At 37.0% G+C, this 24841-nt stretch overlaps 1 long non-coding RNA gene across 3 annotated transcripts; it reads right to left on the minus strand.

Moving 5' to 3' along the window:
• Positions 1-1061: 1061 nt before the first annotated feature.
• LOC131322180 (uncharacterized) lies at positions 1062-23093 on the minus strand. 3 transcript variants are annotated; one of them, XR_009198723.1, is made up of 26 exons: positions 21695-23093; positions 20103-20393; positions 18895-19002; positions 17040-18261; positions 16064-16947; positions 15769-15955; positions 15417-15568; positions 13917-14072; positions 12365-12665; positions 11990-12204; positions 11075-11220; positions 10711-10953; positions 10490-10592; positions 10160-10243; positions 9039-9123; positions 7848-8435; positions 7541-7752; positions 6365-6389; positions 6182-6251; positions 4946-5000; positions 4312-4370; positions 3100-3225; positions 2465-2542; positions 2216-2386; positions 1454-1564; positions 1062-1346 (listed from the first exon to the last, which is right to left on the minus strand). It is a non-coding gene; the product is annotated as an uncharacterized LOC131322180 (long non-coding RNA). The 3 variants fall into 3 exon arrangements; XR_009198725.1 differs by having other exon boundaries at positions 17040-17081; positions 18895-18999; positions 19113-23093; XR_009198724.1 differs by having other exon boundaries at positions 17040-17081; positions 18895-23093.
• Positions 23094-24841: the final 1748 nt, after the last annotated feature.

The raw sequence follows: 24841 nt of genomic DNA on the forward strand, positions 1-24841 counted from the left end.
AGTCTAGAGTGCTCATTAGGTAGCTTTTATCATTTTGAACAAATATTATCAAGAGCTAGTCTCTTTTGTATCCCATTTGGGAGTTTCTCTCTCTACATTATCTATGGGTATCTTTGGTTGCATCAAATGTGATTGGTCCACTACTAAGTATGTACGACTACTTGAGACTATGGAGGTTGTCACGTACACGAACATGTCGCACAGTAGTCATGTCGCACAGACTACTGCATTGGTGATCTAGGAACTAATTTGAGTGTAGAAGGAAAATTTGTTAAAGAAGAATATATAAAGCGTGGGATAAAAAAGAAAATTTCAATGCTTAGTCTCATTAGATTTTGTTCTATTTACACTTCCTTAAATACAATTGAAAAAGAAGTACCATTTAAAGTAAGTGCCAACCTAGGAGTCGTTTTTAAATACTGAAAAAGGGCTTAAATAGTGATTCACCTTGGCACCTTTTTACTTGTGCATAACAGCTCTTGGATGATTATAAACTGACAATAAAAATAATGGCAGCCCACTTTGAATGGAACCTATACACAAAAAGAAGCAATGCTTCTCATTAGATTTTGTTCTATTTACACTTCCTTAAATACAATTGAAGAAGAAGTACCATTTAAAGTAAGTGCCAACCTAGGAGTCATTTTTAAATACTAAAAAAGGGCTTAAATAGTGATTCACCTTGGCACCTTTTTACTTGTGCATAACAATTCTTGGATGATTATAAACTGACAATAAAAATAATGGTAGCCCACTTTGAATGGAACCTATACCCAAAAAGAAGCAATGTAGCAAATTTTATCACAATGCTAGCAATATTGTTACTCCTCACCTTGGAAATTATCGCATTCTGATGAAGCAAAAGTGCTTGCAAAACTGACCATACCACAAATGGCCAAAGAGTCCACTAGGTTCTCAACAAATACTCATAACAACTACTTTACACCACAAGTGTAATGCTAAACAACGATAAAGAAATTAGCAATCCATGTCTTACCAACCCCAACTCTCCCTTTACCCTCGCCCCCCCCCCCCCCCCCCCCAATGCCATTAACGGTGCATTGTGTAAAGAACAATTTTGTTTTCTCATTTGAACGGTTGAACCATATACATTGGTATTTTTCCCTTATGAGACAACATTCATTTATATTTTTTGGCAAGTTGCATGAGCCAATTTCCATGCAAAAACTTCTTTTTTGTTACTGACATTTTGCAATCAAATGACGATCAACATCAAGTAGACTAGGGAGATGTTGACGATAAATTACCTGCATTACTACATAGAGAACACGTTCACAAGACCTTGAAGAGGCTCCTGTGAGACTTGAGTCAAATATCTTGACTAGCTGCCACAAATGTTTTTGAAGTTAATGAGGATTTTGGCAAGCCAAAATATGACCCAGCATAGGTTTAAACATGAGACGAGCTTATCAGCATCTTGGAACAGTGTTACCTTATTTACTAAGCATGATAAGCCTATCAGCATCTTTCACAATTTTATGCATAGCACTGCCTTCAGGATCGCTAGTTGCCTGATCCAACTCAACGAATACAAGTTTCATTCCTTCAACAGATTGCAGCAAAAATATTTTACTTAGAACTGGATGTTTGTTGGGAGAGAGAGAGAGAGTAAAAAAGGGAAGAAATGTCAATGAGACCATAAAACGAAAACCAAAAATTAGTGGCTCTAAACTCAATCTAGCAACAGATATTCTACACAACACATATCTGAAAAATAGATGAGACCAAAGGAGTACACCGTTTATAAAAAAAACCTGTTCAGGGTAACCATATTCAATAATATTTAGCGCTTCATTCCAGTCTCAATTCTGTGAATAAAATGTCTCTCCATTTGCTTCTCAGAATATCCTAAAAGTAGATATTGTTATAAACCTTGAGCTTGGAATATTTCACATCTCTGCTTCCCATACTTGATTTAGTGTGAGTTTGGCAAATCTTTCATTACAGAAATAGTTTCTATTTGGGGAATTCCATCCAACTTTTTTCCCTCCAACGCCTTTTTCATGAATTCCGGACTTTTGATGCTTGTAAAAAACTCTACTGGAAAAATCATTGGGAGGAATTGATGCTTGTAAAAAACTCTATTGGCAAAATCAGTGGGAGGAACTCCGTTTCTCTCCTTTCCCCTAGCATGCTTTAACTTTCTTTTGATTTTAGTAAAAGAAAATTGGAAAGCAATTCTTTTAGTGCGCACCTTGTGATGAGAAGATTGCCCTGACGAATGCTTCACTTCAGGTTGAGAAATACAAGCATTTGCTGGTCCAAGCTTCAAAAAGACAATCCTATTTGATGTTTGACAATTTCCATGTCCCTTCAACAATAATCATCATGTCCACTCCTTCCTACCCACATCTCTAGGGGAAAACTCAAAAAAAAAAAAAAACTATTATTCTGATTTGCAAGAGAGGATTACAATCCACTACAGATTCAAGTTACCACTTACCAGCACTAACAAAAAATACTCAAGAGGACCCATTTGGGTTTGTCAGCTACTGCAATTTACACCAGTAATATCCTAGACCTGTGGAAATGGAAAAGTATATATTAGATGTGGAAAGGCGACGTGGAAAAAAGCTCAAACTCCTTAAGATATGAATCCATCTCTTTTGATTCAAAGGGAAGGAAATCAGGCTATGGAAAATAAATGAATCAATCGCATTAAAACAAAACTATTAGTGGCAAATGAGGACTGCTATAATTCAAGAGGAATGAAACACGGTGAGAGAGCGTAGCGATTGAACAGTTCAAAACAAGAAGAAGAGAATGAGAGATGTGATATGAGGAGACTGGAGTAGGCATACTTCTCTTCTCGTGCCCTACATGGCAAAAAAGTAAAGATTATGTAAGAGTGGTAGAAAAACTATGCATTTGGATGTAGTAATCCAAACCAAGTTAACCGACAGATTAGTTTAAAACCGACGTGCTAGAAAAATAAATAAACAAAAATCAAAGAAAACCCGTATTGTATATGAGTCCATGCTTTCAATGGGAGGAAAACAAAAACAACTGACAAAATAGGGCAATACAATTGAGAAACAATAACTGGTTTATATTGCCTTCTGGAGAGTGGTTACTAACCTTTGAGCAGGAGGATTCAATTGAGAGCTTGAAAGAAGTGAGATTCAGAGGAAATGGAAGCATATCTACAGACAAATAGAGTGATGTAACCTCTTCGTGATCGAAAGACACCAATGCTCAATACAGCTGAAAAATCAAACTAATGTGTTAGGATTGTCACACACATGCACACAAATCACGAGCATAAAACAGTAAAGAAATCAACACAAAAATATACGTGGTTCCCCAAAACCGGCTACGTCCACGGGAGCGGCTGTTGTTCTTTATTATCACAGTAACGGAATAGGGTTTACAACATAGAGTATTTATACAGACTCTATACTAACCCTAATCTGGTATTTGGTCTGTATCCCAAAAATACCCTTGTACGAAACGTACCATACCGCATTGCCCCCCGCACCCCCTAATTACGAAACGTCTGGGCCTTCGGCCCAGCCTACTTTGGCCAGATGCCGTCGCTCCACTACGCTTCGCTCCACTCTTTCCGCTCGGGCACCTGGCCTTCTTTCTAGAACTCCTTAGTATCTCTTCATACTTAACATATGAGCCATATATAGTTCTAACACAGTGTTTAATTGTTAGCTACAAAACCAGATCAAATACGCAAACATATTTATATGAGCTCAAACACGCCAAAAACAAATCAGACTGGGATGCAATTGCATAAAAACAGAGGATTTAGTTTTCTCGAATTGCTAGTTGTAAGCTAATCCAGACAGATGCATGGTTTCAAGAGAGACAGATCCATTTCCTCCCTCAAATGAAAGGACTTTTTCTCTTCTCACGCTTTCTCCCTAAAAACTAGGGAATTGACAAAGGGAAGATGTGTAGGCAGTGAATTTGGATTTTCGACAGATTTGTAGATATTGAATCCCAGGAAGCACTATTCCAACTACTCTTACTAACTCTAGTCCATACAAAGTAAGAACAAAACCAACAATATTGGGCAAGAATAAAAAACCTTGTTTTGACCATCTTCTCACGCTTCTCCCTAAAACCCAACCAAATCTCAAACTTGACCCCATTTTCGCTGCAATCAATGGGCCATGTCTTTTCAATCAAGAATAACTTTATCTACTCTATACTCCTCTAAATAATCATTAAAAACAGTGGCTAGAATCTATAAAGAATAACACAATTTCATTTAAGCAAGAGGAGAAGATGGCACTGCATTGCAGGAAATTTAAGGAAGGATTAAATTTTTTAACCTACCAGGCTTTGAAAATCAGCAGCCCATAGTTGCTTGCAGAAGCGCACTTCAACTTCGAGGTCTAGCAAAAAAAATGGCATGTAGGATGTTTTAATTGGAGCTATCGCACAAAGTAACATGTTTAGATCAGGCCTAGACACATACAAGTCCATGGAAATATTCTGTTGGTTTACAATACTACAACATTTACGTGCTGCTATTGGATTCCAATTAGGTTCAGAATTTTCATGGATGATAGGCTTGCTATGCACACCACCACCAATATCTTACTTCCATGCAGTCCCAACCAAAGACATGCATATCAAAGATAACATGACCAATGGAGGCAAACAAAACCAGGTAATTTTGGCGAAAGCTATGACCAAATGCAATGCCATCCCAACCCATTCTAAGTTGATCACGTTCTACTTTCATATAGTACACATTGTTACAACTATATACAACTGCTATGCCATGAGTTGGGGCAAGAACAAAACGGCAAAATTTTTGAGGTATAGTCTACAATAAAGAGAGCCTGCCTAAAATTGCAATTATTCTAATTTTTTCCCACTACAAAAATTTTTACTTCGTAGACTATCAACCTATGGATCATTACAATGTGAAAGGAAGAGGAGGGATTGAGATTAATCAACTTACTGTAAGCTTCACCGGAAATGATGAAAAAGAGACCCTAGAGATTGATGTGCAAGATCTTCTTCACCGGAAATGATGAAAAAGAGGCAAAAATTAATCAACAATCCAGATGAAATAAACAAAAACCTAAACCCAATTCTCATTCTCTTGAATCTCTCGATTCCTAGCAAACTTCACCTTCTCAAAGGTTAAACCAAAGTTGAAAATCATCCACAAAAGCAACCACGAAGTAAACAAAAATGAATAACCAACAGTTGCCATCCCTATCGGCCAACATATAGACTTTAAATTATTTTGGATGCCCTTAACCCTACTACCTCTTCACCCATTGCTGGGCATTCAGTTGAACACCTAGTAGGCACAATCGTCTAATGTTTTTCAATTCCCTAACCAATGGGATAGGCCTAAGCATCATACCTCAGTTAAAATATAATAACACCACACAATTAGGAGAGGGAAGCAAAAAACAAAAGAATTGTTTGCAACCATTTTAGGCTACTCTTTCTAATGGCTCGGTTCTTGCTCTAATATCCTTCCTTTTTTTCTCTTGGTTTCTGTGCTTGTATTCTTTATTGACCAATCAAGAAAAGAGGAAAAAGGGGAGAGCGAGAATGAGGGAGATTTACCCCATACCCCTTGAACAAACTAGTCTTCTGTCCATTTAAATCCGAAAAAAGAGATCAGTTCTTTCAAAAAATCATTTTTTGCACTATGACAAACTAATGCAAAATTTAGTGCTTGAATTCAAGAGCCTATAACTCATTTTTACATGAACGGATTTTGTGATTGTTTTGCATGACTTGTCATGTACAAAGGCATTTTTCTAGAATTTTATCTACACAAACAAATTCCCTTACTTTCAAAAAAAAAAACAAATTCCCTTTAATTTTAGTCAATGAATACCCTATGGACGTACTCATCTAAATTCCTTCTATCATCGACATAAAACTTAAAAGATGAACTTTGGTAATATGCATCACTACTAACAAAGCGAACATCATTGTATTTCATCACAGGGCCTGCTCAAGCACAAAATCCGAGGGATTCTCGTGGCTAGTGTAAAAAAGCAAAACCGATTGAGGTCTCTTCATACCTGGAGTGAACACTAAATCTAAAGTACAAAAAATCAAGAACCCACGACTACTTTCAAGATTTGAGGCATTTTGAAATCAACTTGTCTCGTACTTCCAAAAGGGAATTACAAAAAGCAATTATAGTGAATGCCATGATTTTCCATACCTCACTAACCAATTGACGGGATTCAAACATCGCTCGAGATCAATTAGACAGCTTGGTAAAACCGTATTCACTGCACATACAAGATTATCAATTCAATTTTCTCTAATGTAAAGAGAGAGAGAGAGAGAGAGAGAGAGAGAGAGAGAGAGAGAAACTAATTCCAACCTCATTCACAATATTCACTATGATTCACGACAACATGCTTCTCCTGAAAATTGAAAAAAAAAAAAATGCATTCGCTGAAGGTATGCACCGCAGTTCTAAAGTGATCAAAATCATATAAAGTTTACCCTGATATACTCAAGAATATTCTTCCCCAAATATCCATTTGAGCTATTCAAATTTTACTTCTTCATAAAGCGCAACTCAAAAGTTGTAAGTAATGAGCAAGAAAAAAGAGACGAACGTTCTGAAATTTTGGAGATGATATCTAGCATTCTTTTTGCGCAGGCGAATGATAAATAACTCAAATCCACTTAACAAAGCAAAAGTACTACTGATACAAAATAACCACCCTGACAATGCAAGCTCAAGAACCCAAAACATACAGCAAGAATAGACAATTCGTTGGGAAAAGACCCTATGTAGCTAGATGATTCTATTTGCAACAAGAACTATCACTTTATTTTATTTTTTTAATCTTAAACCACCAAGTAAAATGCAAATGTAAGAATTTTCAATTCATAGCCATCATCATTAGGAAGCATCTTGATCCTTTCTGTATAACTAGTGTAATGCTCGTGCTTCGTACGTTTTTGCATACTCATTGATTTAATTGACAGTCGGAAAGTTAATATACATATATTTTTTGTTCTTATTTCGGAGAATCGGAGGTGAATGAATTTGGGACATTTGGAGGATCTCCCGAGGTAACCGAAAAGTCCCTCCAAAGTTCATCTTATTTGGACATTTAAGCAGTTAATATGTGACTTTTATCACCCCATGATGTGAGAAATGAGGACTTTGACCTGATTTTGTTTTATTAGTTCTCAAATTTTGTTAGTCATCCATCATGTGGTCATTTTGGCACCCTTCCTTCAGGCAACTTCACTTTCGAATATTGTCTCATACAAGTAGTGCAAAAAGTTGCAGGCAACTATTGACACGAAAAGCTCACTGAAATCAGTATCTTCCAAAATATATCAATAGCTTAACTCATTCTGTTCACCAAGAGATGGATTGCAGTAGTCAAACGTATATAAATAAATCATCTGGGATGCAGTGTTCATAATGTAATTGGATGCCTAATAGATCCAGAAACTCCAAAAATCTCATGCATCATCAAAAGAACATAAGAGCTTTCGAAACTAGTGGGTTTTATTTCGTGAAGGAGGGCCTACAGAACAGTCTCTAAGGTACCTGCCATTGTCGGGTCCGTCTAGGCCATTATTTTCCGGCTCTTTAGCGGGAAGGGGCTCCTGCAGTCGAGCCAGGGGTGTTTCCGGTTTCTGAAGCACTGATTGTCCTCTCTTTACCCATTTTGCTCAATAAAAAGAAAACGCTTAGCAAACAGCCAATAAAATGAAGAGCTTTTCAAAAACCAAACAGATCATTTCCTCCACCTTCAATGTCTGTTCATATAAAGCAAAGAGAAAAAAATTGAGTTGTCGAAGTAGGTCATTCAAAATTGGAGAATAATAAATAAATAAAAAAGAAGGGGACAAACTTGTTAATTAACATCTGCGGTCTATTGATGTCCTTAGAGTCGCTTAAAGCACCTCTACAGATGGAGTAGTTAGCTCCGCGACCTACATATGCCTGTCATTGTATTCAGTTGCCACTGAAAATGTACCTGTACGTAGTGCAAGAAGGTAACTCAGTGCTATGATTGGCTACCTCTACAGATGGAGGGAATAACTCGAGTAACCTGTAATGAACTTTCTTCTGTCAGAGATAGACTTTAGAAACTGTTTAACGTGTCAAATAGGAATTGAAATTTGAAAAGAACACTACAAAAATATTTCAACCATACGATTCATGCTTACTTGGTATGTAAAATTTAAGAGAAAATATGCTTGACCTTAAAATAGAATAAACCAAACCAAATATACTAAAAACAAACAAGCATATGTTAAAATTTAAGAGAAAACATGCTTGACCTTAAAATAGAATAAACCAAACCAAATATACCAAAAACAAAAAAGCATATGTTAGTTTCTTCAAAGTAATGGCAAAAAGCCATTAGAAACCAAAAGATGGAGGAGCACGAAACCAATCCACTAGAAGATCCTATCCATCTCAATGACCAGGGTTGCTACATCATATGAAAAGCAAAACGATGGTCTAATTAAAGTCAGCTATGCCATTTCAATAAGATTTTCAAAAATTGGAGCAAAACCCGAATTGTAAATTTTTTCTAGATATCCGGGTCTATTTGGCGCACATGGTAGTACATGGACTGTACATCAATTAGCACAGGGATGGAGTACATTGTTGCAAATCATGCACACCAAAACATTTGCAACGATGTCTACTTTGTTTAGATTCCACAGAGAATTCTGAATAACAGATTTATTCAACACATATCAATGACACAAATAGATTAAGTAGCATAATCTAGAACAAAATATGTTTAACATGTAATGAACATGTCTCAAAAAATGAGTATGACAAAAAAAACCTAACAATTGTCCTAGATTAAGTCACCCCAAGCATACGAAATTCGATAAAGCTTCAAATATATTAACTCTGAGTGAAGCCACGTTAAAAGAAAAACTGAGAACAAACATTTTTGGTATGGTTTGCTTAGTACAGTCTCGAGACCCAGATTACAGTTTAATCAAGTTGGCAAAAGAATCCATAATCTTTCGCAGTATACTTTCCAAATAAACGAAGAAATGATGCTTATCAAATATACCTCCAAGATAAACGACCACCACCTCTTCCATCCATTCAACTAAGCCACAAGATTCTCTTGAAAATATGGTTTATTTATCTGGTACCTGGGATAAGAGACGGGATGAGGTTGGAGGCAAGAGATTCCAATATAAGTGGGTTCTGAACAACACTGTCATTAGCCAGATAGAGCTTCCGACCTATGAATATATTAAACGCCCCAAAAAAACCACAAACCATGAATAGACTCGAAGAAAATAGAAAAGTAACAAATGACAATAGGTAGCCCCATTTTGCTAACTATCAAGTCTAATACGCAATCAAGGAGCTTGTCTGGTTGGGGTTTTCAACTTACTGATTGGGGTTTTCAACGGATTTCGCTGCCTAGTTGCTCAATCCCCCAATGGTTTCTAATCTATGTGTTCTCCGCATTATTCATTCTCTTTTCCCAGAGGTGTTTGGTTTTAAGATGAGGAAATTGGGGATGGAAAGCGGCATCTCTAGTACCTGATCTAGGGTGATAAAGAAAGCAATTGTTGCCATTCCTTCGAGGAAAACTTAAACATGAACCCATAAATCTTTTTGTTTTTTCTTTTTCTTTTTTTTTGAACAGCATGAACTCTTAAAATCTCTACCATTGATTTATGGAAGCGTGAATCCAACCAAAATGAATTGTCCTTTCTTCTTGAAGAGATAAAGGAGCATTCTTTTTGTATTCAAACAATTAGTGAAACCTTTCCAACCAAACTGATAGCTCATGAAATTACAGACTGCAAAAGTAATAAACATATCTCAAGAACCCTTCTGAGTACTTTGCAAGCATGTTGAATTTGGTTATAAGAATCAACAATTACTGACACGATAGTAGTTATAAAATTTTAGTGGAAATGTTTCATGATACACACCAAAGAAATATGTCTCGGCTAAGACTATATGATTGGTTTCAATTTGAAATCCTTATAACAGAAAGGAATGAGGACTATTCTATTTCATTTTGTAAACGGGAAAAGAATAAGAGAATTTACATAGAATAACTCTTAATTCAGACAACTATTTGGTTTCACATTTGGTCCACATCACTCTCCGCAGCATAATCAGGAACATTGAATGAGAATCTAAAAAAACAGAGAGAACTTCATGTACCTTCTAAAAGTGCATGAGATTCAACTGATTCCATTTGATAGTGACGTGAGCTGTGCAATTTTAGAACTGTATGTACATCTCTAACTGCAAAAAAACACAAATCAATAGTATCATATCAAACCTCAAAAAATCGAAAGACATTATGGACAATCACCACCCATAATCCACTTCGCAAAAGTTGAAGCATGGAAATAATTGAAAGAAAATATGAGCCATAGAATTTTGAATCAAACTTTAAAATATCAAAAGACGTAATCACTATCCACAGTCCAATTCACAGAAGTTGAAGCACAGAATTATTGGAAGAAAATAATAGAGTTTTGAGCTTACAAATTACAATTTCTCTGGCCATAAACATTAGCTAGAATTGTCAATGTAACTTCTGGTGATGGTGGTCCAGCTAGATGGAAACAACTCCATTTGTGCTCATGACCTTCAAAATTAGTGTCATACATGGATTAAAAACCAAAATAGAAGGCAAAATTAAATCCTTGCCAAAGGAAAATAAAAAATAAAATAAAATAAAAATCAGATGTGTGCGTTTTACTCACGACGGAAAATGAAAAAAGAATACTTCTCCCATGCCTATTTTTCATCACCACCCATCTCCAATTCAATACTATATCACAATTTTCACATAAAAAAAGTATAAAGTATCATTTTTTTTTTTGTTGTCGTCTCAACGAATCACTACTCTAATCCCTTCTTCCATTTTTCTACCAAATCATGCAATCGCAAGCCCAAGAAATCCTGCTGTTTGCCTTAAGGACCGTCTCAAACTGATACTTCGTCTTCTACAATTTAAAGCAAGTAGTTAAACCAAGTACAAATAAAGCGAAGTTGATCAATGATCAGAGAGTGGTGCATGGAAGAGTTTTATGTACCAAAAAAGGCGCTCACATGACCCACACATACCTTCCTTTCGTTGAACTCGTTAAAATAGCTAAGGTTGAAAAACTTTCAATCATCACCAGTCTCTCGGGAACCTTGCCCAAGTCAATTGGTCTGACAGGGACACCTAAGGCCCTAGTGTTATAGGGTATATCTCCAACATCAAACCCCTGTAGGTACATTAAGCAAGGCTACACGATCAGAATTAAAAGGAGAGGGAAATGTCAATTCTTTTAGTAAGTGAGAGGAAAATGATAATGGATATGAAAGGTAAAAAAGGGATGTAAGCAGAAAGTGTAAAAGAACATCATGTGTAGTAAATTTACATATCCCACTTTCCTTGACTCTCTTCGTAGATTCTTGCGTTAGTGACCATGTCCCGAAATATTTTTAGCTTCCGCATACCAATTTCATGTTGTATTCTCTTCTTTTCATCGTCACCCACCTTTGGCTTTTTTGCTAATGGCTCCCCTATATAAACAGTGGATCAATCATGCATGTCAATTGTCATGGTGACCCTGTCCTTGTATGCCACAATATTCTTCCATTCGGCATGATTCGAAGGGGAACAATATTGATATCATAAAGAATATGGGATACACCTAGTTTTTCTCGAGGTGGAAAGATATTGATATCATTAGGAATATCGGATACGCACACATTATTATTAATTAAGTAAAGAGCAAACTCATCCTACCAACAACCACTGAAATCAATCATAGTAGTATCAAAATACAGAAGAGACTAAAAAACTGTTAGGGCTAGTGTTCCATAAAAATGACTCAATTATGTAATTGTGTGGTTCTATTTAGGTCGTTTGAGTTGGTTATAAAGTGTCGTGCTTTGGTTATTTCAATTTGTGGTGAATGGTACCATACACAACTTAAAAAGTGAAGGAGATAAAAGGGGGTAAGAAGATAAAGGAGAATGATATATTACCGCTTTAGTTTCTCTTCAATCGTTTCAGCCTTGTCAGAAGAAGAAGAAGAAGAAGAAGAAGAAGACATGGTGATCGACAACCCGCAAGAACAAGCACGAAGATCCAAATACAAGGAAAGGAGGATACAAACAGAGCAATCACAATAGTCATACCCCTGAGCCATGTAGATCAAGTTGTGCGTGAATGTGTTTCAAATACCAGCAGTGAGCAACACCTAGAAGCAATGCAGAAGCCAATGCACAGAAGGAGGAGTAAATACCAACTTTTTTTTTTTGTTTTTTCTCTCTTTATTTTTTTTTTTGGTTTTTGATAACCAAGTTAATGCCAACTTGAATTGAATGATATAAGTCTAAAACCAAATACTGATGCATCACCTATATTGCTATAGCGTACGGACGAGTTATGAACCAGAGCATCTAACCACTCTACCAGCTGAGATGTTTGTATAGTCAGATTAGATTATATGCCAGACCTAAGATGTTTGTATAGTCACGCTTGAAGTCATGGCAGACTTGGTAAAGCGCATGATCCGTTCCTTGGTGCTCTGCTTGGGCAGCAATTGTCTCATCACATCCATGAGTAATGACGTAGTAATCGCGTTGATTACTATTCAGACAACTTGGATGGTCCTTATAAAACCAACGGATGAAGGGAGCATGAATCACCATAATAGTACTGCAGCACAAAAAACACAAAGGCACAAAAACAGAATTTAGAAATAATTTTGAGTTATTAGTCTAAAAATATTGACTACTGAATTTACCAATAAACCTAAGTGCAGATTGTGAACATTATCAAATATATAAATTATGTACGGGGAGAATGCTACATTTATAGGGATAGAAACTAATGAAAGGGGTGATCTAATGCATAAGTATTTTATTTTCACAGTGCATTCATAAATCCACCTGTACATTTCTCATTAGCAGCAGCCTTTGTCAACAAAACACTCAATATACAAACATAAGAACGATAGTAGCACTTGGCGGGAGCCGGATATATTACTGATCCAAATTTTGGGGCGGACGCATGTACGGAATTTTTCAGCAACAAAAGCCATACCTTAGCGTATGTACAAGGAAGAAAATATATGAGGGAATAGTAAAGTGCAGAGGATGCTCAGGAAACCAGCGGGAAACTATTAAATACACCCTCAATGTCAAATATATATTAGAAGCCAAAACTCCACAAACAGGTCTATAAGCTTTTTTTTTGGGGGGGGGGGGGGGGGGGGGGGGGGAAGGGATTCACAAAATAATACACAATCAACCAAAATTATATTACTCGGCCCAAAGTCGCACCAACAACTTCCAAGATTTCACATTTCATTAACTCCTAAACTCCACCACAACACATGCATCAGGGGAATTTGGTACGATAAACTTGCAAACTAAGTACGTAGCACAAACTAAAGAGATGAGAAAGCACAATAATAATAAATTCATGAAACTCTTTCTATGTGTGTGTGTGTGTGTGTGTTTGGGAAACATACTACAAACAAGTTCATAATACACAATGAATCAAAACTATATTAATGGGTCTAGAGACAGAAGAACAACTTTCAAAATTTCACATTTCATAACTCCTGAACTCCACCACAATTCAAGCTTCATGCATTGGCAAATCTGGTTTGGTAAAGTTACAAACTAAGTACACACCACAAACAAAACAAATGAGAAAGCACAATAATAATAAATCCACAAATATGCATACATATATATCCATATCGGAGACAGAACCATAGCCACAGGAGAGATGCCTAAATATTTGTCAGAGGAAGGACTGCAGCCTCCGTCACTATCAAACATCAACGATCTGCAGCGCACAACAACGACAACCGACTAAAAGATGTCTAAATATATATAAACTAATCATACACAAGAACCGATTTCTCGGAGAAGTTAAGAGAGAAGAAGCAGGGGGAACCTGTCGGAGCAAGAGCATACACCCCTGAGATTTCAACCAGCAAAAGTTCCAATCACCAAGGGAATCGGCAAATATCGCTCATCAAACCAGGGATGAGGGCTCTAGAAACATCTGTTTCCCTCCTGGAAGCGTGTACAAGGAATAGCGGTGGACAACCTGCATGGGGAACCATGCACAATGCAATCACGATGACGCCAGCATAGTGTTAGAGTTGGGAAGACAAAATTACCCCTAGAGTTATAAGAGGAGGCCGGCCAATTGAGGGGCTCAATTGGAAAATTCGGCCAAAAATTGGACAAGCCACTCAAAGCTTCAAGCCTCTTTTACTTAACAGGACAGATAAAGTAATAAAGAAGCAAGGTCTAATGCATTATTATTTTATTTCACAGTGCATTCATAAATCTAGTTCTACACCACTCATCAGCAGCAGATATTGCCAACAGGAAAAGATCAATGTACAAAGATAAGAACGACTGTACTGTAGTAGTTTGTGGGAGCCATTTGAACCACTGATCCAAATTGTGGAGCTGAAACATGGACAGAATTCTTCAAGGAGTAAAACCATACTTCACCGTATATATGAGGGAGAAAGTATGTAAGCATATGGTCGATACCATGCGCAAAGTAAGATCAGAAAAATCAGCAGAAAAGTACTAAATACACTCTCAATATAGCCAATATATATTACTGAGCCTAGACTAACGCACAACCAACAACTTCCAAAATTCCACATTTTATATCACAACTCCCAAACCCCACAAAAACACATGGAGCACAGAAATCTAATCTGTTAAACTCACAAACTAAGTACTCGGCACAAACACAATAAATCAGAAAGCAGAATAGTAATAAATTCAGTAAACTCTTTGCCTCTCTCTGGGGGTGTGTGTGAATGTGTGAGTTTGAGAATCAGCACAAATAGGTTTATAATACACAATCTATCTAAACTATATTATACTGGGCCTAAAGTCACAACAACAATTCCCATAATTTTGCATCTCATAAATCCTAAATTCCAGCAAAACACATGCAGTAGCCAGACATAGTATAATCCACTTACGAACTAAGCACGCACCACAAACAAAACAATTCAGAAGCCAAAATAAACCACAAAACTCTTTAAACTATATTATACTAGGCCTAAAGTCACAACAACAATTCCCATAATTTTGCATCTCATAAATCCTAAACTCCAGCAAAACACATGCAGTAGCCAGACCTAGTATGATCCACTTACGAACTAAGCACGCACCACAAACAAAACAATTCAGAAGCCACAATAAACCACAAAACTCTCTCTCTCTCTCTCTCTCTCTCTCTCTCTCTCTCTCTCTCTCTCTCTCTCTCTCTCTCTCTCTCTCTCTCTGTATGTGTCTGTGTGTATATTTGTTTTCCCTTGTATGAAAAATATATATACATCTACTATAGCAAAGGGAAAACCATAGCAGCAGAAGAGAACCCAATTGTCGGAGAAATTAAGAGAGAAGAGGTAGGGAGAACCTGTCGAAGAAAGAGCATAAATCCTAAAGATTTCAACCAGCAGAGATCCCAATCACCATCAACATCACCGAAGATCGTTCACCAAACCATGGGGGAGGGCTCTAGAAACATCCGTTCCCCTCTTTCAAGCGTGTATAAGAAATAGCGGTGTACTACCTGCATGGGGAACCGTGCACAATATAATATAATACATTCACAACGTCATCATAGTGGTAGACCTGAAAAGACGAAATCACCCTTGGAGTTACAAAGGGATACCAGAAAATTGAGGGGCTCAATTGGAAAAATCAGCCAAAAATTGGGCGAGCCTCTCAATTGGCATTAAGCCTCTTTTACTTAACAGATAGATTACATATCTGAGAGCATCACATTGGCTAAACACTTGCAGATTGGAGATCTACACAAACTTGCCAATCTTTTCATTAATCCGATAAAGAGCCCATACAGCCTTCATGCATAATTGAAGATCCTCACTGAATGTTGCGAGCATGTCTGCCTCGAACTCCCATTCCACATTGAGGCCTTTCCTTGCTCAAATTCTAGATGGAAGTTCACTAAAGTTCACTCCAAGTATAACTGAAAAACTGAGCTGCATGTAGGCAGGATTCTGAAAAGAATTTGGATTCCAAATATCAATGAATTTGTACCATTTTACGAGCTTCACCATGGCTGATTTCTCCCATGCATTTGCCTTGGCTTCTAGACTTCTTTTTGTTGAATTACCCCTTCGGCTTTCGTCTCCACCATTGCGCCTTGCAAATAATGCATGGCTTCCTTTCCTATCCTGCTCCATCCTCTCTCTCATTGAATCCTCAAATGCTCACAAACATCATATTGATCAAGAAATGATTTTGAATAGTTTCATTAGTTGATCCAACTAGATTGCGGGGAAAATGGATGAATTTGTTGAAATATAAATTGTACTTTTTCTCCCAATTTTCTTTTGTTTTTGCAAGAAAATGAAATCGGGAATGGGTAGGAATTCCTAAATCTTCATGGATGAGACTCATAATGACACCTTATGAATAGAAAATTATGACATCAATTCTTGTACTTTTTACTCTTTTTTTCCCGCCAAGCGCCCAGTATCAATCTAGCCTACTCCCAAGAGTTGGGCTATGGCCCGCTTTGCTAATCCAAGGCCGACTGACCATTTTGGGCACTACAAGCCTCCACATCAAAGGCTCGACTTAGCAAAGACTCGAAAGCAAGAACTCTCGTATTTTTATAAAATTCTTTAATTGAAAATATAATTTTCCCCTTTGCTTTTTTTTTTGCCATTCCCCTACTTAAAGTATTCTAGTAACACCATACATACATACATAATGGGGCTATATGTACATATACCTTAGTGATGAAAAGACAATATGCCAGCATATTCAAGAGTACTTATGCCTTAGTGATGAAAAAAGGAAGAATCGAAGATAAAGCTCGAAAAATAGGCGACTACCTCCTGCATTGGATTCTCTAATACTGGGGTGGTATTCTTTCGAATTCTTTATGCTATCACTCCCTCAATTTTCTCGTTCTCCTATAGAAAATATCACCAAAATGAATTAGCCATTTGTCATCTAGTTTCAACCAAGAGCAACGATGAAGGAGAAGTCATAAGTCGAAGTATACCTTGTTTGTTTAGTTGAATACTCCATTCATTGATTCCACTTGCTGCCAATGCATGATCAAAAAGAATTGCTGCAAATTTTGTTCTCTCTTCCAATTCTAAGGGAAAAACTGTAGGAGAGGGTGAAGAAAGAGAAAATTCTTGCTAGAGCAAATATCAGAGCCACATATAGGTTATTATTTTAAAAACTGTCCAGATAGGCTATTTACTAAACAACCAATACTCCAGTGGAAAATTATTCAGTAGTCCCAGACTACCAGCTCACTCAACCCATGTGGTACTCCCCAACAAATCAGAGGGCGCCATCTCATCTTAATGGAAGTGAGCTGTCCTTTTTCCATTGAAGTAACGGAGCCCCTTTAACGCCAGTTAACGTTTTCCCCAATCCCCAATACTTTCACCGTTTCCCCCGAAAATTTATAACCAGCCCAAATAGAAAACCCCCAATTTCATAACCTGCTCTACTCCAATAGTGGTTCCAGCAAACCAAAAACAGAGAGATGGGAGTTGATTGCTCAAAAAACTATATCTGCAAATCCAATTTCAAAAGAGCACATAGAGCAAATGTTGACCTATCTGTTAATTAGGTGTTTATCCTATATTCCGAAATCATTTGAATAACCCATCCAGGCACATCAAAGAAGAGCAGCAGCACAATTTCCACTAGCTTACAATATTTTGGCAAAAAAATAACAGAGAAACCCTCATTTTTTTTTTTTTGAAATAGTGATCTCCTTCAACCACATTTGGTCACTTGTGCTTCATTTGCTTGAAAATTATTCGCCTCGTAATGTAGCTGTTTCTTTGACAGAGATGACCCATATGCCGGCAAGGAGTCATCTCGTTTGACCAAATCTGGTCGTCATCATTCACCACGGATCAATATAGTTGATGACGGTAGCGGATTTCGTGAGAGAAAATGAGGAGATGGGAGGAGAGGAGATTTCGTGGTGTTTGCAGCGAAAACATGAGAGTTTTCAATTTGGGCTGGTTATGAAATTTTTGGGGAAAGCGGTGAAAGTATTGGGGATTGGAAAAAACGTTAACACCGGGCTCCGTTAATTCGAGGGAAAAAGGACAGCTCACTGCTATTAAGATGAGATGGCGCCCTCTGATTGTTGGGGAGTACCACATGGGTTGGGTGAGTTGGTAGTCCGGGACTACTGAATAATATTCGTACTCCAGTTAAGTTTGAACATGACATTCTTCATCCAAAATCCATGTCTATTGCAAACAGAGCTTAGTCAAATTAGATCCAATGAAATTTAACGTCAAATTCACAAATCAATCAACGTGTAAGAAACAAACCAACAACCAAATCTATGGAGCATCATCTAAACCACAACTACTAACCAAAGAACAATTCACGTAAGCAAGACGCGCCATATTAAATGCACCAGAGCAGTTGAATGTGTACAAGTATTTAGTGCTCAAAGTAAGAGAGAATATCATACGTTTGACTCAATCTGAGAATAGATTACGTACAAAAAATCTGTAAAAGTACGATAGAAATAGATGTATATATATTGTGTCAGATCATAAGTCATATAATTAGCGACAGAAACCAACCATCAAAACCTTAATTTCATTGACTGAACGGAAACACAGAAAACCCTAATTTCACCCTCAAATTTTGATTCAAACAAAGACTCCACCAAACCTATCGATCCCGCAGAAACCTTTCCCAAATTTGAACCAAAAACTATATATCCTCTGTAAATAGTAAGATATATATATATATATATATATATATATAGATAGAGAGAGAGAGAGAGAGAGAGAGAGAGAGAGAAGAGAGAGAGAGAGAGAGAGAGAGAGAGAGAGAGAGAGAGAGAGAGAGAGAGAGAGAGAGATTACTCGCATATGCTCGTAAAGATGCATTGCGTAGCTCAAGTCACAGGCATTCACATTCATGAGGCTGTTGAAGACATAAACGTTTGGGGTGACCTATTTGGCAAGTAACTCCTGCAGCAAAAATTAAATGTAATGGCAGCATAAATATCTAAGAACGCCTTCATATGCATATATTTGCTCTTAGAATAATCACCCCAAGTGTTGACCGAGATGTAGAGTACTAAACTTCATGAACCAATCAAAATGCAAGTCAAGTATCTTTTGTGTAGATTGTCACAAGAGAACGGCATATTGTGGGATCATTAATTTAAATTAATGAAATTACTGTCACATATTAAAGTAAACAATTCAAAAGGTCACATGTTGTCAGGATTTTATATGGTGGCATAAAAGCAGTTCTATATGAATTAACATGTATAGTTATGCAGAGTAAATAAAAGCTTGGAATGGCTCCATCGTGCCCAATTTTTCATTAGGCTTCGGTCCCTCATTTTTAATCTGCGTGTAAGACCTACCTTCAATTCGTTTATGTTGATCTTGTCAATATCATAGCCAAACACTACTTTAAATTAATCAGCTCTTGATTTTCTATATAGCTAGAAGATTGGGACCAAAACAAAAAAATTATCTTCCAAACTACACAGACAACTTTGAAAGAACAACTAAAGATGTACATCTGGATCTCTGCTGATAATGGTTGCAGAAACAGCTCATGCTCACATCCTATGATTAGTTAACTTATGCACATGGACTGACAATGTTTACATCAAAGCATATAAATGTTAAGCGTCATCAGGATTCATGACCAATTTTCTATTTGGTAAGTTTGTCAGAACAACAATATGTGAGGAAAGCCACCCTAAACCCACAATAGTATAGATAGGCAGTTGGCACCTACATAAACACAACGCAATCATCTACAGAACACGAGGGACCAAACCGTATGGATCATTATCATTAAGAAACTCTACAATGTGATTGTGAACCAAAATTTGCCCAAGGCCAAATAATTAGGAGTCAAAAATGACAAAGACTGCAAAAGCAGCAATTTTTGCAGCAATACAAGGACCATTGCCAATACAAACTTCAAATTTCCACATACCAATTACTACACTTACACAGTAGTACATGGATCAATAGATTGCAGATAATGCCTAAAAGGAACCCGAAAAAGAAATTTCACGAATGAAATTAATTTTTCGGAAGATTACCAGGTGAGTATCTCATAGATGGACCTAGATTTGAGGTAGTCCCCACAAAGACCACAAACATCAATTATTGTGCGGTAAGCATACATATTAGGACCACTCAACTTCTGCTTGGAGGCTTCAAATAGAGTCAATGCAGACATCATATCCCCTTCTTCCCAAACTCATGAAAAATGGTACAGAAAACTATATGACCATGAGGATGAATACGCGCATACCTACAAAATATGACAAAACACAATAAAGAATGATTAAAATAGTAACTCGAGCTATTGCTTAACAGTTAACACCTTCCTGCAAAAAATAAGCATATTTAAACAGGTTATAATGAAAGGAAATAGCCTACATTTTAATGAACACCCAACCCTACATTTCTACTACGTACTTTAACAACACATATTAAACTTTCAAAAAAATACACAATTAGAATAGCAATCCAACAGTGCTTTTGTAGGGGCCAATTACAATTCATGAACAGAAGCAAAATATTTCACTCCATGGATATATGACATAGACAGAGCAAAATCATGCGGGCCGGGGATGATTGGTGGTTCGGTAGCTGCACTTCATTGTCCTAAGCCTACAGTTGCCTTGACACAGGTACACCGCTCTTAAAGAAAAAGGAACTACACTCTTACTTTCTTAGTTTATTTCAGCTTTAAAACAATGACTCAGAGTCTCAGATGTACTCTGTTTAAAATTATGGTACATGATATTCATCTATCTTTGACAAAACTCGGTCCTGCAAAATATTGGTTCTACTTAAACAGTGTGTAGCCAGTTAAACCTCCACAAACCTGAAGGACATCAGCACAAGTTGGTACTTCGAACTAGTTGAAGAAAAGGAGTATTCCCAAAACTATAACCTAATATTTAAAACTTGTGATGTTGACTTGAAAGACTGAGAACAATGAGATTGGGGAAGACATTTGACAAAATCTAGCAGCCTAAATAAGCTAATAACATGAGGGAAGAGTTAACAAGCATGCTTGATAAAACTATTAGGAATAAGCCAGGTGGTTTATATTGAAAGCTCTAGTAGGAAGAGCTTGTCAAAAGATAAGAATGACAAGTGAATTTGGAACATACGGCATACTGTGATAGGCCAGATAAAGAGAAAATTTGAAAGCATTTTTGCTGGTGATGGCAAATACTATCCTAGATTATGTGATCTTACATACCATAGCTGTCTGCAAAATAGCTTGTCCTAGATTGTGTGCTCTTACATAACCAAATCAGTCTGCAAAATAGCTTCTAAATCCTGATTATCATATCTATTGCTGCATACATTTGATAAAGCCATTGACATAGTAATATATATGATGAACATCTGAAAGAAGTTGATCCACATCTCTATGAATTTACCAAAAAGTCAAGTGCTGTTAAGTTATTGCATTTATCTCATGGCTACAAATTCATTAAACCAAGGAGAAAAACTGACATAAACAATAAGATTATCTAGTTAAGCACACCGGAACCAGGAATTGCACCAGAGCAATTGAATGTGTACAAGTATTTAGTGCTCAAAGTAAGAGAGAATGGCCTGATAAAAAGTTCAAGTACATGTGAAACAGTAAAAGTAGAAAACAAAATACTTGTATAGACATGGCGTTCTTCTTGGATTTGAGCTGACTTCCAGCGCACATGGATCAAATCGTTAATCAAAGTCGCATAAACCACAGCTACGTTTGACTCAATTTGAGAATAGATTACGTACAAAAAATCTGTAAAAGTACGATAGAAATAGATGTATATATATTGTGTCAGACCATAAGTCATATAATCAGCGGCAGAAACCAACCATAAAAACCCTAATTTCATCAACTGAACGGAAACACATAAAACCCTAATTTCACCCCCAAATTTTGATTCAAACAAAGACTCCACCAAACCTATCGATTCTGCAGAAACCTTTTCCAAATTTGAATTGAAAACTATCTATTCTCTATAAACAGAGAAAGAGAGAGAGAGAGAGGAGAGGAGAGGAGAGCCGAGCTCTCCTGCCCTTTCTTCGATGACACGCTACAAATACAAAAAATACAAAGGGAATATTCCCCACTCCTGAATGACTGGATGAAGAGTCCAACAATCGTCCACCAATTGCCCGAAACCCCCTATAACGAGCAGGAGGCCAACTGTTGCAAGAGAGGAGTAATTAGTGTTGGGGCGGAAGGAACCACCAACACAACAGTCAAACTCCCCAAAGAACTTTACGTTGCGAACGTCGGGGCCTAGTTACACATGCGGTGCAGCAAGCATTGTAACACCCACGGTCTTCAAAATTATAAAGAGAACACTACACATAAAAAATAATGCATAAATCAAATCTAAAGAGTCCTAGAAATCAGATCCACTAACTCAACCAACATAGAGAGAGGGAGAGAGAGAGAGAGACGGGTTTGTCAACAGGACTTTACTGGGCTTTATTCATCATCGAAATACGGCACTCCGTCGTGAAAAGAACCCACGAGGCCGCAGTTGCCTACGCCGCCGTGTAGCTGATCGAAGCTCCTTACCCATCATTCCTCTTCTTCTGTGTAATCAATACCCTTCCACACAACCTCGTTGCGCCGCTGACGGTTTGGCGTTCCGAATTTCATCCTCCTCCGAGTATAAGCCATCTAATAAGCGATGGAAATCAACCATCAAAACCATAATTTCATCGACTGAACCGAAACACATAAAACCCTAATTTCACCCCAACTTTCGATTCAAACAGAGACTCCACCAAAACCTCTCGATTCCGCAGAAAACTTTCCTGAATTTGAACCAAAAACTACCTATCCTCTGTAAACGGAGAGGGAGAGAGAGAGAGAGAGAGAGAGAGAGAGAGAGAGAGGAGGCGGATGCTACTATGCTTTCTTTGATGAGAGAGAGAAAGAGAGACCGATCGAAAAAAACCAGAGAGAGCGCTGTGAGAGAGAGATAGAGGAGTCGGACACCGACGCTCCTATGCTTCCTTCGACCGACGACGCTCTACATTGATCCCGCTCATAATTGCTATTTAAGAACCGTTTGGCTTAGATATGGAGTATCTACACAAGTCTAAGCTGCTTGACCATCCATTGATCCAACGGCTGGTATTTAAGAGCCGTTTATCCCATTAAACGGGCTCAGATATGGGGAGCATCTACACAATTGACAATGGGATCGCATAATTCAATTTCAAGTTCATTGCTAAAAAAACGGATTTCTTCCTAATCTTTCGCTCTAGTATTTTTTGGGTATTCCTTCATTTTTAATACTAATATTTTATTTTATTTATTATCGTAATTTGTAGAGTTAAGCATTTTTCTTGACGAGAGTAATCAGACAAGAATAAAAACATAAATCGGAGTTGAAAAAAATCATATCGGATGACACAAAAAATGACATTTGTGTTGGTATTCTTTTGTCTTTAGTGAAATCTTTTTTTCTTTAGGTCATTTTTTTTTTTAATTTTAAACTCTCCTTCTTAATACGAATGACCAACTATAAAAAATTTACCGTGAACCTATTAAAAATTAAAAACGAAATTACTTGTATACAGGGTGCATTCTTTTGACCTTAACTTAAATCTGAAAATTTTGTCCTTAATCGAGTTTTTTTTCGAATTTGTTAGTTTTTAGCCAAACTTTTTAAAAAATGTTATTTCTCAAAATTCTTAGGTAAAAGTAAAAAAAAAATTCATTTTCTGATTCCTCACGTCGAGACGAATCAATAACTCAAAAAAAATCGGCTCAAAACTAACAAAAGCAAAAAAAAATTAAAATAATGACAATTTTCATATTTAAATTAAGTTTAAGTTAAAAGTCAAAAGAATGCAGTTACAGTATACACATGAACAAGTATGACGTAGTCAAGTACTGGCCTTTGAGTTCAGTAGAATGTACGGAAACGGCAGCAAGTAACATCCACAATGTAACATAAATCTAATGCGGCATTACCTTTGATGAATAGCTTTCTTCTTCTTTTTTTGTCATTCGTTAATTTTAATCTATTCTATCCTAAGAGATTTGGAGAGGAAAATGAGTACTTACGGAAATTGAACTCTGCCCATGTGCATGAGAGTACAAGGAATGCACCAACTATTTGAGAAGTGATTTCTTTTGGGAAGGCATACGAGTTGAGAAGAAATTTGCAATAGTAATAGCTACACGAAGCAAAACGGAAGCAAACATCACGGCAGCAATGCTACGTGAAATTCTAAAATCATCTAATCCGCGCACCATGTTTTTTTCTGGTCAATCAAAACCAGATACGCTTCCTATCCCGGAAAAACAAGGGCTTACAAAACAGATTCCAAAGCCGTAAAGAAGACTGGGAAGTACTGTGTTATCTTGCCACAAAGTCTTAACTCCAATTTAGTAACATTACCTTCCTTGTCTTTTCCATCCTGCCTGCTGGAAGTGAAGTCTTCCATGTTCTTATAAATCCGCAAGGCAGTAAGAGCCGTCTTGCTATTGTCAGTCTATTGGGTTGACAATATGCATACTAAAAGATAAAAAAAAAGTATTTTTGTGAATCTTTTACACCATTTAATACACATTCACTCACTTACTATTGTGGGCTGATTTTAGAATTTTTCTTCTACATATGCTGAGAATTTTTTAACATCCTTTCTGAAGAGTGCTTTGAAATTGACAGAGTATTTGATAAATATGAGCAGAATGCATTTTGCAATAAGGGTGGTGTTTGGGAGTATATGCATAATACAATCCATGAGTCTTTTGTTATTAACTATATATATAAAATGAGAAATA

Source organism: Rhododendron vialii, chromosome 4a (assembly GCF_030253575.1).
Source record: "Rhododendron vialii isolate Sample 1 chromosome 4a, ASM3025357v1".
NCBI lineage: Eukaryota > Viridiplantae > Streptophyta > Magnoliopsida > Ericales > Ericaceae > Rhododendron > Rhododendron vialii.